Source organism: Chiloscyllium punctatum, chromosome 30, assembly GCF_047496795.1.
Source record: "Chiloscyllium punctatum isolate Juve2018m chromosome 30, sChiPun1.3, whole genome shotgun sequence".
In the NCBI taxonomy this organism is placed as follows: domain Eukaryota; kingdom Metazoa; phylum Chordata; class Chondrichthyes; order Orectolobiformes; family Hemiscylliidae; genus Chiloscyllium; species Chiloscyllium punctatum.
Genome location: NC_092768.1, coordinates 11,439,807 through 11,452,328, shown reverse-complemented (window position 1 = coordinate 11,452,328; position 12,522 = coordinate 11,439,807). Strand labels below are relative to the sequence as shown.

General features: G+C 60.1%; 1 protein-coding gene across 3 annotated transcripts in view; it reads left to right on the top strand.

The window, feature by feature from the left end:
* LOC140455173 (uncharacterized) overlaps positions 1-12,522 on the top strand; it is a 459,457-nt gene that overhangs the window by 255,200 nt on the left and 191,735 nt on the right. The gene's annotated exons all lie outside the window — the stretch shown is intronic.

Here is a 12,522-nt window from a genome sequence, read left to right as displayed (position 1 = left end):
TACAGGTTAGGGAGGTACCCGCAGTGAGCTCTCGGTCTGGTCCCTCAGAATGTGGTGTTCACGTACAGGTTAGGGAGGGACCCGCAGTGAGCTCTCGGTCGGGTCCCTCAGAATGTGGTCCTCACGTACAGGTTAGGGAGGTACCCGCAGTGAGCTCTCGGTCGGGTCCCTCAGAATGTGTCCCTCACGTACAGGTTAGGGAGGTACCCGCAGTGAGCTCTCGGTCGGGTCCCTCAGAATGTGGTCCTCACGTACAGGTTAGGGAGGTACCCGCAGTGAGCTCTCGGTCGGGTCCCTCAGAATGTGTCCCTCACGTACAGGTTAGGGAGGTACCCGCAGTGAGCTCTCGGTCTGGTCCCTCAGAATGTGGTCCTCACGTACAGGTTAGGGAGGTACCCGCAGTGAGCTCTCGGTCGGGTCCCTCAGAATGTGGTCCTCACGTACAGGTTAGGGAGGTACCCGCAGTGAGCTCTCGGTCGGGTCCCTCAGAATGTGGTCCTCACGTACAGGTTAGGGAGGTACCCGCAGTGAGCTCTCGGTCTGGTCCCTCAGAATGTGTCCCTCACGTACAGGTTAGGGAGGTACCCGCAGTGAGCTCTCGGTCGGGTCCCTCAGAATGTGGTCCTCACGTACAGGTTAGGGAGGTACCCGCAGTGAGCTCTCGGTCGGGTCCCTCAGAATGTGGTCCTCACGTACAGGTTAGGGAGGTACCCGCAGTGAGCTCTCGGTCGGGTCCCTCAGAATGTGGTCCTCACGTACAGGTTAGGGAGGTACCCGCAGTGAGCTCTCGGTCTGGTCCCCCAGAATGTGGTGTTCACGTACAGGTTAGGGAGGGACCCGCAGTGAGCTCTCGGTCGGGTCCCTCAGAATGTGGTCCTCACGTACAGGTTAGGGAGGTACCCGCAGTGAGCTCTCGGTCGGGTCCCTCAGAATGTGGTCCTCACGTACAGGTTAGGGAGGTACCCGCAGTGAGCTCTCGGTCGGGTCCCTCAGAATGTGGTCCTCACGTACAGGTTAGGGAGGTAGCCGCAGTGAGCTCTCGGTCGGGTCCCTCAGAATGTGGTCCTCACGTACAGGTTAGGGAGGTACCCGCAGTGAGCTCTCGGTCTGGTCCCCCAGAATGTGGTGTTCACGTACAGGTTAGGGAGGGACCCGCAGTGAGCTCTCGGTCGGGTCCCTCAGAATGTGGTCCTCACGTACAGGTTAGGGAGGTACCCGCAGTGAGCTCTCGGTCGGGTCCCTCAGAATGTGGTCCTCACGTACAGGTTAGGGAGGTACCCGCAGTGAGCTCTCGGTCGGGTCCCTCAGAATGTGGTCCTCACGTGCAGGTTAGGGAGGTAGCCGCAGTGAGCTCTCGGTCGGGTCCCTCAGAATGTGGTCCTCACGTACAGGTTAGGGAGGTACCCGCAGTGAGCTCTCGGTCTGGTCCCTCAGAATGTGTCCCTCACGTACAGGTTAGGGAGGTACCCGCAGTGAGCTCTCGGTCGGGTCCCTCAGAATGTGTCCCTCACGTACAGGTTAGGGAGGTACCCGCAGTGAGCTCTCGGTCGGGTCCCTCAGAATGTGGTCCTCACGTACAGGTTAGGGAGGTACCCGCAGTGAGCTCTCGGTCGGGTCCCTCAGAATGTGGTGTTCACGTACAGGTTAGGGAGGTACCCGCAGTGAGCTCTCGGTCGGGTCCCTCAGAATGTGGTCCTCACGTACAGGTTAGGGAGGTACCCGCAGTGAGCTCTCGGTCGGGTCCCTCAGAATGTGGTGTTCACGTACAGGTTAGGGAGGTACCCGCAGTGAGCTCTCGGTCGGGTCCCTCAGAATGTGGTCCCTCACGTACAGGTTAGGGAGGTACCCGCAGTGAGCTCTCGGTCGGGTCCCTCAGAATGTGGTCCCTCACGTACAGGTTAGGGAGGTACCCGCAGTGAGCTCTCGGTCAGGTCCCTCAGAATGTGTCCCTCACGTACAGGTTAGGGAGGTACCCGCAGTGAGCTCTCGGTCGGGTCCCTCAGAATGTGTCCCTCACGTACAGGTTAGGGAGGTACCCGCAGTGAGCTCTCGGTCGGGTCCCTCAGAATGTGGTCCTCACGTACAGGTTAGGGAGGTACCCGCAGTGAGCTCTCGGTCGGGTCCCTCAGAATGTGGTCCTCACGTACAGGTTAGGGAGGTACCCGCAGTGAGCTCTCGGTCGGGTCCCTCAGAATGTGGTCCTCACGTACAGGTTAGGGAGGTACCCGCAGTGAGCTCTCGGTCGGGTCCCTCAGAATGTGTCCCTCACGTACAGGTTAGGGAGGGACCCGCAGTGAGCTCTCGGTCGGGTCCCTCAGAATGTGTCCCTCACGTACAGGTTAGGGAGGTACCCGCAGTGAGCTCTCGGTCGGGTCCCTCAGAATGTGGTCCTCACGTACAGGTTAGGGAGGTACCCGCAGTGAGCTCTCGGTCGGGTCCCTCAGAATGTGGTCCTCACGTACAGGTTAGGGAGGTACCCGCAGTGAGCTCTCGGTCGGGTCCCTCAGAATGTGTCCCTCACGTACAGGTTAGGGAGGTACCCGCAGTGAGCTCTCGGTCGGGTCCCTCAGAATGTGTCCCTCACGTACAGGTTAGGGAGGTACCCGCAGTGAGCTCTCGGTCGGGTCCCTCAGAATGTGTCCCTCACGTACAGGTTAGGGAGGTACCCGCAGTGAGCTCTCGGTCGGGTCCCTCAGAATGTGTCCCTCACGTACAGGTTAGGGAGGTACCCGCAGTGAGCTCTCGGTCGGGTCCCTCAGAATGTGGTCCTCACGTACAGGTTACGGAGGTACCCGCAGTGAGCTCTCGGTCGGGTCCCTCAGAATGTGTCCCTCACGTACAGGTTAGGGAGGTACCCGCAGTGAGCTCTCGGTCGGGTCCCTCAGAATGTGCCCCTCACGTACAGGTTAGGGAGGTACCAGCAGTGAGCTCTCGGTCGGGTCCCTCAGAATGTGGTCCTCACGTACAGGTTAGGGAGGTACCCGCAGTGAGCTCTCGGTCGGGTCCCTCAGAATGTGGTCCTCACGTACAGGTTAGGGAGGTAGCCGCAGCGAGCTCTCGGTCGGGTCCCTCAGAATGTGGTCCTCACGTACAGGTTAGGGAGGTACCCGCAGTGAGCTCTCGGTCGGGTCCCTCAGAATGTGTCCCTCACGTACAGGTTAGGGAGGTACCCGCAGTGAGCTCTCGGTCGGGTCCCTCAGAATGTGTCCCTCACGTACAGGTTAGGGAGGTACCCGCAGTGAGCTCTCGGTCGGGTCCCTCAGAATGTGGTGTTCACGTACAGGTTAGGCAGGTACCCGCAGTGAGCTCTCGGTCGGGTCCCTCAGAATGTGGTTGTCACGTACAGGTTAGGGAGGTACCCGCAGTGAGCTCTCGGTCGGGTCCCTCAGAATGTGGTCCTCACGTACAGGTTAGGGAGGTACCCGCAGTGAGCTCTCGGTCGGGTCCCTCAGAATGTGTCCCTCACGTACAGGTTAGGGAGGTACCCGCAGTGAGCTCTCGGTCGGGTCCCTCAGAATGTGGTCCTCACGTACAGGTTAGGGAGGTACCCGCAGTGAGCTCTCGGTCGGGTCCCTCAGAATGTGGTGTTCACGTACAGGTTAGGGAGGTACCCGCAGTGAGCTCTCGGTCGGGTCCCTCAGAATGTGGTGTTCACGTACAGGTTAGGGAGGTACCCGCAGTGAGCTCTCGGTCGGGTCCCTCAGAATGTGGTGTTCACGTACAGGTTAGGGAGGTACCCGCAGTGAGCTCTCGGTCGGGTCCCTCAGAATGTGGTGTTCACGTACAGGTTAGGGAGGTACCCGCAGTGAGCTCTCGGTCGGGTCCCTCAGAATGTGGTCCTCACGTACAGGTTAGGGAGGTACCCGCAGTGAGCTCTCGGTCGGGTCCCTCAGAATGTGGTGTTCACGTACAGGTTAGGGAGGTACCCGCAGTGAGCTCTCGGTCGGGTCCCTCAGAATGTGGTCCTCACGTACAGGTTAGGGAGGTACCCGCAGTGACCTCTCGGTCGGGTCCCTCAGAATGTGGTCCTCACGTACAGGTTAGGGAGGTACCCGCAGTGAGCTCTCGGTCGGGTCCCTCAGAATGTGGTCCTCACGTACAGGTTAGGGAGGTACCCGCAGTGAGCTCTCGGTCGGGTCCCTCAGAATGTGGTCCTCACGTACAGGTTAGGGAGGTACCCGCAGTGAGCTCTCGGTCGGGTCCCTCAGAATGTGGTCCTCACGTACAGGTTAGGGAGGTAGCCGCAGTGAGCTCTCGGTCGGGTCCCTCAGAATGTGGTCCTCACGTACAGGTTAGGGAGGTACCCGCAGTGAGCTCTCGGTCGGGTCCCTCAGAATGTGGTCCTCACGTACAGGTTAGGGAGGTACCCGCAGTGAGCTCTCGGTCGGGTCCCTCAGAATGTGTCCCTCAGGTACAGGTTAGGGAGGTACCCGCAGTGAGCTCTCGGTCGGGTCCCTCAGAATGTGGTGTTCACGTACAGGTTAGGGAGGTACCCGCAGTGAGCTCTCGGTCGGGTCCCTCAGAATGTGGTGTTCACGTACAGGTTAGGGAGGTACCCGCAGTGAGCTCTCGGTCGGGTCCCTCAGAATGTGGTCCTCACGTACAGGTTAGGGAGGTACCCGCAGTGAGCTCTCGGTCGGGTCCCTCAGAATGTGTCCCTCACGTACAGGTTAGGGAGGTACCCGCAGTGAGCTCTCGGTCGGGTCCCTCAGAATGTGGTCCTCACGTACAGGTTAGGGAGGTACCCGCAGTGAGCTCTCGGTCGGGTCCCTCAGAATGTGGTCCTCACGTACAGGTTAGGGAGGTACCCGCAGTGAGCTCTCGGTCGGGTCCCTCAGAATGTGTCCCTCACGTACAGGTTAGGGAGGTACCCGCAGTGAGCTCTCGGCCGGGTCCCTCAGAATGTGTCCCTCACGTACAGGTTAGGGAGGTACCCGCAGTGAGCTCTCGGTCGGGTCCCTCAGAATGTGGTCCTCACGTACAGGTTAGGGAGGTACCCGCAGTGAGCTCTCGGTCGGGTCCCTCAGAATGTGGTCCTCACGTACAGGTTAGGGAGGTACCCGCAGTGAGCTCTCGGTCGGGTCCCTCAGAATGTGGTCCTCACGTACAGGTTAGGGAGGTACCCGCAGTGAGCTCTCGGTCGGGTCCCTCAGAATGTGTCCCTCACGTACAGGTTAGGGAGGTACCCGCAGTGAGCTCTCGGTCGGGTCCCTCAGAATGTGGTCCTCACGTACAGGTTAGGGAGGTACCCGCAGTGAGCTCTCGGTCTGGTCCCTCAGAATGTGGTCCTCACGTACAGGTTAGGGAGGTACCCGCAGTGAGCTCTCGGTCGGGTCCCTCAGAATGTGTCCCTCACGTACAGGTTAGGGAGGTACCCGCAGTGAGCTCTCGGTCGGGTCCCTCAGAATGTGGTCCTCACGTACAGGTTAGGGAGGTACCCGCAGTGAGCTCTCGGTCGGGTCCCTCAGAATGTGGTGTTCACGTACAGGTTAGGGAGGTACCCGCAGTGAGCTCTCGGTCGGGTCCCTCAGAATGTGGTGTTCACGTACAGGTTAGGGAGGTACCCGCAGTGAGCTCTCGGTCGGGTCCCTCAGAATGTGTCCCTCACGTACAGGTTAGGGAGGTACCCGCAGTGAGCTCTCGGTCGGGTCCCTCAGAATGTGTCCCTCACGTACAGGTTAGGGAGGTACCCGCAGTGAGCTCTCGGTCGGGTCCCTCAGCATGTGGTCCTCACGTACAGGTTAGGGAGGTACCCGCAGTGAGCTCTCGGTCTGGTCCCTCAGAATGTGGTCCTCACGTACAGGTTAGGGAGGTACCCGCAGTGAGCTCTCGGTCGGGTCCCTCAGAATGTGGTCCTCACGTACAGGTTAGGGAGGTACCCGCAGTGAGCTCTCGGTCGGGTCCCTCAGAATGTGGTCCTCACGTACAGGTTAGGGAGGTACCCGCAGTGAGCTCTCGGTCTGGTCCCTCAATGTGGTGTTCACGTACAGGTTAGGGAGGGACCCGCAGTGAGCTCTCGGTCGGGTCCCTCAGAATGTGGTCCTCACGTACAGGTTAGGGAGGTACCCGCAGTGAGCTCTCGGTTAGGTCCCTCAGAATGTGTCCCTCACGTACAGGTTAGGGAGGTACCCGCAGTGAGCTCTCGGTCGGGTCCCTCAGAATGTGGTCCTCACGTACAGGTTAGGGAGGTACCCGCAGTGAGCTCTCGGTCGGGTCCCTCAGAATGTGGTCCTCACGTACAGGTTAGGGAGGTACCCGCAGTGAGCTCTCGGTCTGGTCCCTCAGAATGTGGTGTTCACGTACAGGTTAGGGAGGGACCCGCAGTGAGCTCTCGGTCGGGTCCCTCAGAATGTGTCCCTCACGTACAGGTTAGGGAGGTACCCGCAGTGAGCTCTCGGTCGGGTCCCTCAGAATGTGGTCCCTCACGTACAGGTTAGGGAGGTACCCGCAGTGAGCTCTCGGTCGGGTCCCTCAGAATGTGGTGTTCACGTACAGGTTAGGGAGGTACCCGCAGTGAGCTCTCGGTCTGGTCCCTCAGAATGTGTCCCTCACGTACAGGTTAGGGAGGTACCCGCAGTGAGCTCTCGGTCGGGTCCCTCAGAATGTGTCCCTCACGTACAGGTTAGGGAGGTACCCGCAGTGAGCTCTCGGTCGGGTCCCTCAGAATGTGTCCCTCACGTACAGGTTAGGGAGGTACCCGCAGTGAGCTCTCGGTCGGGTCCCTCAGAATGTGTCCCTCACGTACAGGTTAGGGAGGGACCCGCAGTGAGCTCTCGGTCGGGTCCCTCAGAATGTGGTCCTCACGTACAGTTTAGGGAGGTACCCGCAGTGAGCTCTCGGTCGGGTCCCTCAGAATGTGTCCCTCACGTACAGGTTAGGGAGGTACCCGCAGTGAGCTCTCGGTCGGGTCCCTCAGAATGTGGTCCTCACGTACAGGTTAGGGAGGTACCCGCAGTGAGCTCTCGGTCGGGTCCCTCAGAATGTGGTCCTCACGTACAGGTTAGGGAGGTACCCGCAGTGAGCTCTCGGTCGGGTCCCTCAGAATGTGTCCCTCACGTACAGGTTAGGGAGGTACCCGCAGGTAGCTCTCGGTCGGGTCCCTCAGAATGTCGTGTTCACGTACAGGTTAGGGAGGTACCCGCAGTGAGCTCTCGGTCGGGTCCCTCAGAATGTGGTCCTCACGTACAGGTTAGGGAGGTACCCGCAGTGAGTTCTCGGTCGGGTCCCTCAGAATGTGTCCCTCACGTACAGGTTAGGGAGGTACCCGCAGTGAGCTCTCGGTCGGGTCCCTCAGAATGTGGTCCTCACGTACAGGTTAGGGAGGTACCCGCAGTGAGCTCTCGGGCGGTTCCCTCAGAATGTGTCCCTCACGTACAGGTTAGGGAGGTACCCGCAGTGAGCTCTCGGTCGGGTCCCTCAGAATGTGGTCCTCACGTACAGGTTAGGGAGGTACCCGCAGTGAGCTCTCGGTCGGGTCCCTCAGAATGTGGTTCTCACGTACAGGTTAGGGAGGTACCCGCAGTGAGCTCTCGGTCGGGTCCCTCAGAATGTGTCCCTCACGTACAGGTTAGGGAGGTACCCGCAGTGAGCTCTCGGTCTGGTCCCTCAGAATGTGGTCCTCACGTACAGGTTAGGGAGGTACCCGCAGTGAGCTCTCGGTCGGGTCCCTCAGAATGTGTCCCTCACGTACAGGTTAGGGAGGTACCCGCAGTGAGCTCTCGGTCGGGTCCCTCAGAATGTGGTGTTCACGTACAGGTTAGGGAGGTACCCGCAGTGAGCTCTCGGTCGGGTCCCTCAGAATGTGGTCCTCACGTACAGGTTAGGGAGGTACCCGCAGTGAGCTCTCGGTCGGGTCCCTCAGAATGTGGTCCTCACGTACAGGTTAGGGAGGTACCCGCAGTGAGCTCTCGGTCGGGTCCCTCAGAATGTGTCCCTCACGTACAGGTTAGGGAGGTACCCGCAGTGAGCTCTCGGTCGGGTCCCTCAGAATGTGTCCCTCACGTACAGGTTAGGGAGGTACCCGCAGTGAGCTCTCGGTCGGGTCCCTCAGAATGTGTCCCTCACGTACAGGTTAGGGAGGTACCCGCAGTGAGCTCTCGGTCGGGTCCCTCAGAATGTGGTCCTCACGTACAGGTTAGGGAGGTACCCGCAGTGAGCTCTCGGTCGGGTCCCTCAGAATGTGTCCCTCACGTACAGGTTAGGGAGGTACCCGCAGTGAGCTCTCGGTCGGGTCCCTCAGAATGTGGTCCTCACGTACAGGTTAGGGAGGTACCCGCAGTGAGCTCTCGGTCGGGTCCCTCAGAATGTGGTCCTCACGTACAGGTTAGGGAGGGACCCGCAGTGAGCTCTCGGTCGGGTCCCTCAGAATGTGTCCCTCACGTACAGGTTAGGGAGGTACCCGCAGTGAGCTCTCGGTCGGGTCCCTCAGAATGTGGTCCTCACGTACAGGTTAGGGAGGTAGCCGCAGTGAGCTCTCGGTCGGGTCCCTCAGAATGTGGTCCTCACGTACAGGTTAGGGAGGTACCCGCAGTGAGCTCTCGGTCGGGTCCCTCAGAATGTGCCCCTCACGTACAGGTTAGGGAGGTACCCGCAGTGAGCTCTCGGTCGGGTCCCTCAGAATGTGCCCCTCACGTACAGGTTAGGGAGGTACCCGCAGTGAGCTCTCGGTCGGGTCCCTCAGAATGTGTCCCTCACGTACAGGTTAGGGAGGTACCCGCAGTGAGCTCTCGGTCGGGTCCCTCAGAATGTGCCCCTCACGTACAGGTTAGGGAGGTACCCGCAGTGAGCTCTCGGTCGGGTCCCTCAGAATGTGGTCCTCACGTACAGGTTAGGGAGGTACCCGCAGTGAGCTCTCGGTCGGGTCCCTCAGAATGTGGTCCTCACGTACAGGTTAGGGAGGTACCCGCAGTGAGCTCTCGGTCGGGTCCCTCAGAATGTGGTCCTCACGTACAGGTTAGGGAGGTACCCGCAGTGAGCTCTCGGTCGGGTCCCTCAGAATGTGGTGTTCACGTACAGGTTAGGGAGGTCCCCGCAGTGAGCTCTCGGTCGGGTCTCTCAGAATGTGTCCCTCACGTACAGGTTAGGGAGGTACCCGCAGTGAGCTCTCGGTCGGGTCCCTCAGAATGTGGTCCTCACGTACAGGTTAGGGAGGTACCCGCAGTGAGCTCTCGGTCGGGTCCCTCAGAATATGGTCCTCACGTACAGGTTAGGGAGGTACCCGCAGTGAGCTCTCGGTCGGGTCCCTCAGAATGTGGTTGTCACGTACAGGTTAGGGAGGTACCCGCAGTGAGCTCTCGGTCGGGTCCCTCAGAATGTGTCCCTCACGTACAGGTTAGGGAGGTACCCGCAGTGAGCTCTCGGTCGGGTCCCTCAGAATGTGTCCCTCACGTACAGGTTAGGGAGGTACCCGCAGTGACCTCTCGGTCGGATCCCTCAGAATGTGGTCCTCACGTACAGGTTAGGGAGGTACCCGCAGTGAGCTCTCGGTCGGGTCCCTCAGAATGTGGTGTTCACGTACAGGTTAGGGACGTACCCGCAGTGAGCTCTCGGTCGGGTCCCTCAGAATGTGGTTGTCACGTACAGGTTAGGGAGGTACCCGCAGTGAGCTCTCGGTCGGGTCCCTCAGAATGTGTCCCTCACGTACAGGTTAGGGAGGTACCCGCAGTGAGCTCTCGGTCGGGTCCCTCAGAATGTGGTGTTCACGTACAGGTTAGGGAGGTACCCGCAGTGAGCTCTCGGTCGGGTCCCTCAGAATGTGGTGTTCACGTACAGGTTAGGGAGGTACCCGCAGTGAGCTCTCGGTCGGGTCCCTCAGAATGTGGTCCTCACGTACAGGTTAGGGAGGTACCCGCAGTGAGCTCTCGGTCGGGTCCCTCAGAATGTGGTCCTCACGTACAGGTTAGGGAGGTACCCGCAGTGAGCTCTCGGTCGGGTCCCTCAGAATGTGGTCCTCACGTACAGGTTAGGGAGGTACCCGCAGTGAGCTCTCGGTCGGGTCCCTCAGAACGTGCCCCTCACGTACAGGTTAGGGAGGTACCCGCAGTGAGCTCTCGGTCGGGTCCCTCAGAATGTGTCCCTCACGTACAGGTTAGGGAGGTACCCGCAGTGACCTCTTGGTCTGGTCCCTCAGAATGTGTCCCTCACGTACAGGTTAGGGAGGTACCCGCAGTGAGCTCTCGGTCGGGTCCCTCAGAATGTGTCCCTCACGTACAGGTTAGGGAGGGACCCACAGTGAGCTCTCGGTCGGGTCCCTCAGAATGTGTCCCTCACGTACAGGTTAGGGAGGTACCCGCAGTGAGCTCTCGGTCGGGTCCCTCAGAATGTGGTGTTCACGTACAGGTTAGGGAGGTACCCGCAGTGAGCTCTCGGTCGGGTCCCTCAGAATGTGGTGTTCACGTACAGGTTAGGGAGGTACCCGCAGTGAGCTCTCGGTCGGGTCCCTCAGAATGTGTCCCTCACGTACAGATTAGGGAGGTACCCGCAGTGAGCTCTCGGTCGGGTCCCTCAGAATGTGTCCCTCACGTACAGGTTAGGGAGGTACCCGCAGTGAGCTCTCGGTCGGGTCCCTCAGAATGTGGTCCTCACGTACAGGTTAGGGAGGTACCCGCAGTGAGCTCTCGGTCGGGTCCCTCAGAATGTGGTCCCTCACGTACAGGTTAGGGAGGTACCCGCAGTGAGCTCTCGGTCGGGTCCCTCAGAATGTGTCCCTCACGTACAGGTTAGGGAGGTACCCGCAGTGAGCTCTCGGTCTGGTCCCTCAGAATGTGGTCCTCACGTACAGGTTAGGGAGGTACCCGCAGTGAGCTCTCGGTCGGGTCCCTCAGAATGTGGTCCTCACGTACAGGTTAGGGAGGTACCCGCAGTGAGCTCTCGGTCGGGTCCCTCAGAATGTGGTCCTCACGTACAGGTTAGGGAGGTACCCGCAGTGAGCTCTCGGTCGGGTCCCTCAGAATGTGGTCCTCACGTACAGGTTAGGGAGGTACCCGCAGTGAGCTCTCGGTCGGGTCCCTCAGAATGTGTCCCTCACGTACAGGTTAGGGAGGTACCCGCAGTGAGCTCACGGTCGGGTCCCTCAGAATGTGGTCCTCACGTACAGGTTAGGGAGGTACCCGCAGTGAGCTCTCGGTCGGGTCCCTCAGAATGTGTCCTCACGTACAGGTTAGGGAGGTACCCGCAGTGAGCTCTCGGTCGGGTCCCTCAGAATGTGTCCCTCACGTACAGGTTAGGGAGGTACCCGCAGTGAGCTCTTGGTCGGGTCCCTCAGAATGTGGTGTTCACGTACAGGTTAGGGAGGTACCCGCAGTGAGCTCTCGGTCGGGTCCCTCAGAATGTGCTCCTCACGTACAGGTTAGGGAGGTACCCGCAGTGAGCTCTCGGTCGGGTCCCTCAGAATGTGGTCCTCACGTACAGGTTAGGGAGGTACCCGCAGTGAGCTCTCGGTCGGGTCCCTCAGAATGTGTCCGTCACGTACAGGTTAGGGAGGTACCCGCAGTGAGCTCTCGGTCGGGTCCCTCAGAATGTGTCCCTCACGTACAGGTTAGGGAGGTACCCGCAGTGAGCTCTCGGTCGGGTCCCTCAGAATGTGGTCCTCACGTACAGGTTAGGGAGGTACCCGCAGTGAGCTCTCGGTCGGGTCCCTCAGAATGTGGTCCTCACGTACAGGTTAGGGAGGTACCCGCAGTGAGCTCTCGGTCGGGTCCCTCAGAATGTGGTCCTCACGTACAGGTTAGGGAGGTACCCGCAGTGAGCTCACGGTCGGGTCCCTCAGAATGTGGTCCTCACGTACAGGTTAGGGAGGTACCCGCAGTGAGCTCTCGGTCGGGTCCCTCAGAATGTGGTCCTCACGTACAGGTTAGGGAGGTACCCGCAGTGAGCTCTCGGTCGGGTCCCTCAGAATGTGGTCCTCACGTACAGGTTAGGGAGGTACCCGCAGTGAGCTCTCGGTCGGGTCCCTCAGAATGTGGTCCTCACGTACAGGTTAGGGAGGTACCCGCAGTGAGCTCTCGGTCGGGTCCCTCAGAATGTGGTCCTCACGTACAGGTTAGGGAGGTACCCGCAGTGAGCTCTCGGTCGGGTCCCTCAGAATGTGGTCCTCACGTACAGGTTAGGGAGGTACCCGCAGTGAGCTCTCGGTCGGGTCCCTCAGAATGTGGTCCTCACGTACAGGTTAGGGAGGTACCCGCAGTGAGCTCTCGGTCGGGTCCCCTCAGAATGTGGGTCCCTCACGTACAGGTTAGGGAGGTACCCGCAGTGAGCTCTCGGTCGGGTCCCTCAGAATGTGTCCCTCACGTACAGGTTAGGGAGGTACCCGCAGTGAGCTCTCGGTCGGGTCCCTCAGAATGTGTCCCTCACGTACAGGTTAGGGAGGTACCCGCAGTGAGCTCTCGGTCGGGTCCCTCAGAATGTGGTCCTCACGTACAGGTTAGGGAGGTACCCGCAGTGAGCTCTCGGTCGGGTCCCTCAGAATGTGTCCCTCACGTACAGGTTAGGGAGGTACCCGCAGTGAGCTCTCGGTCGGGTACC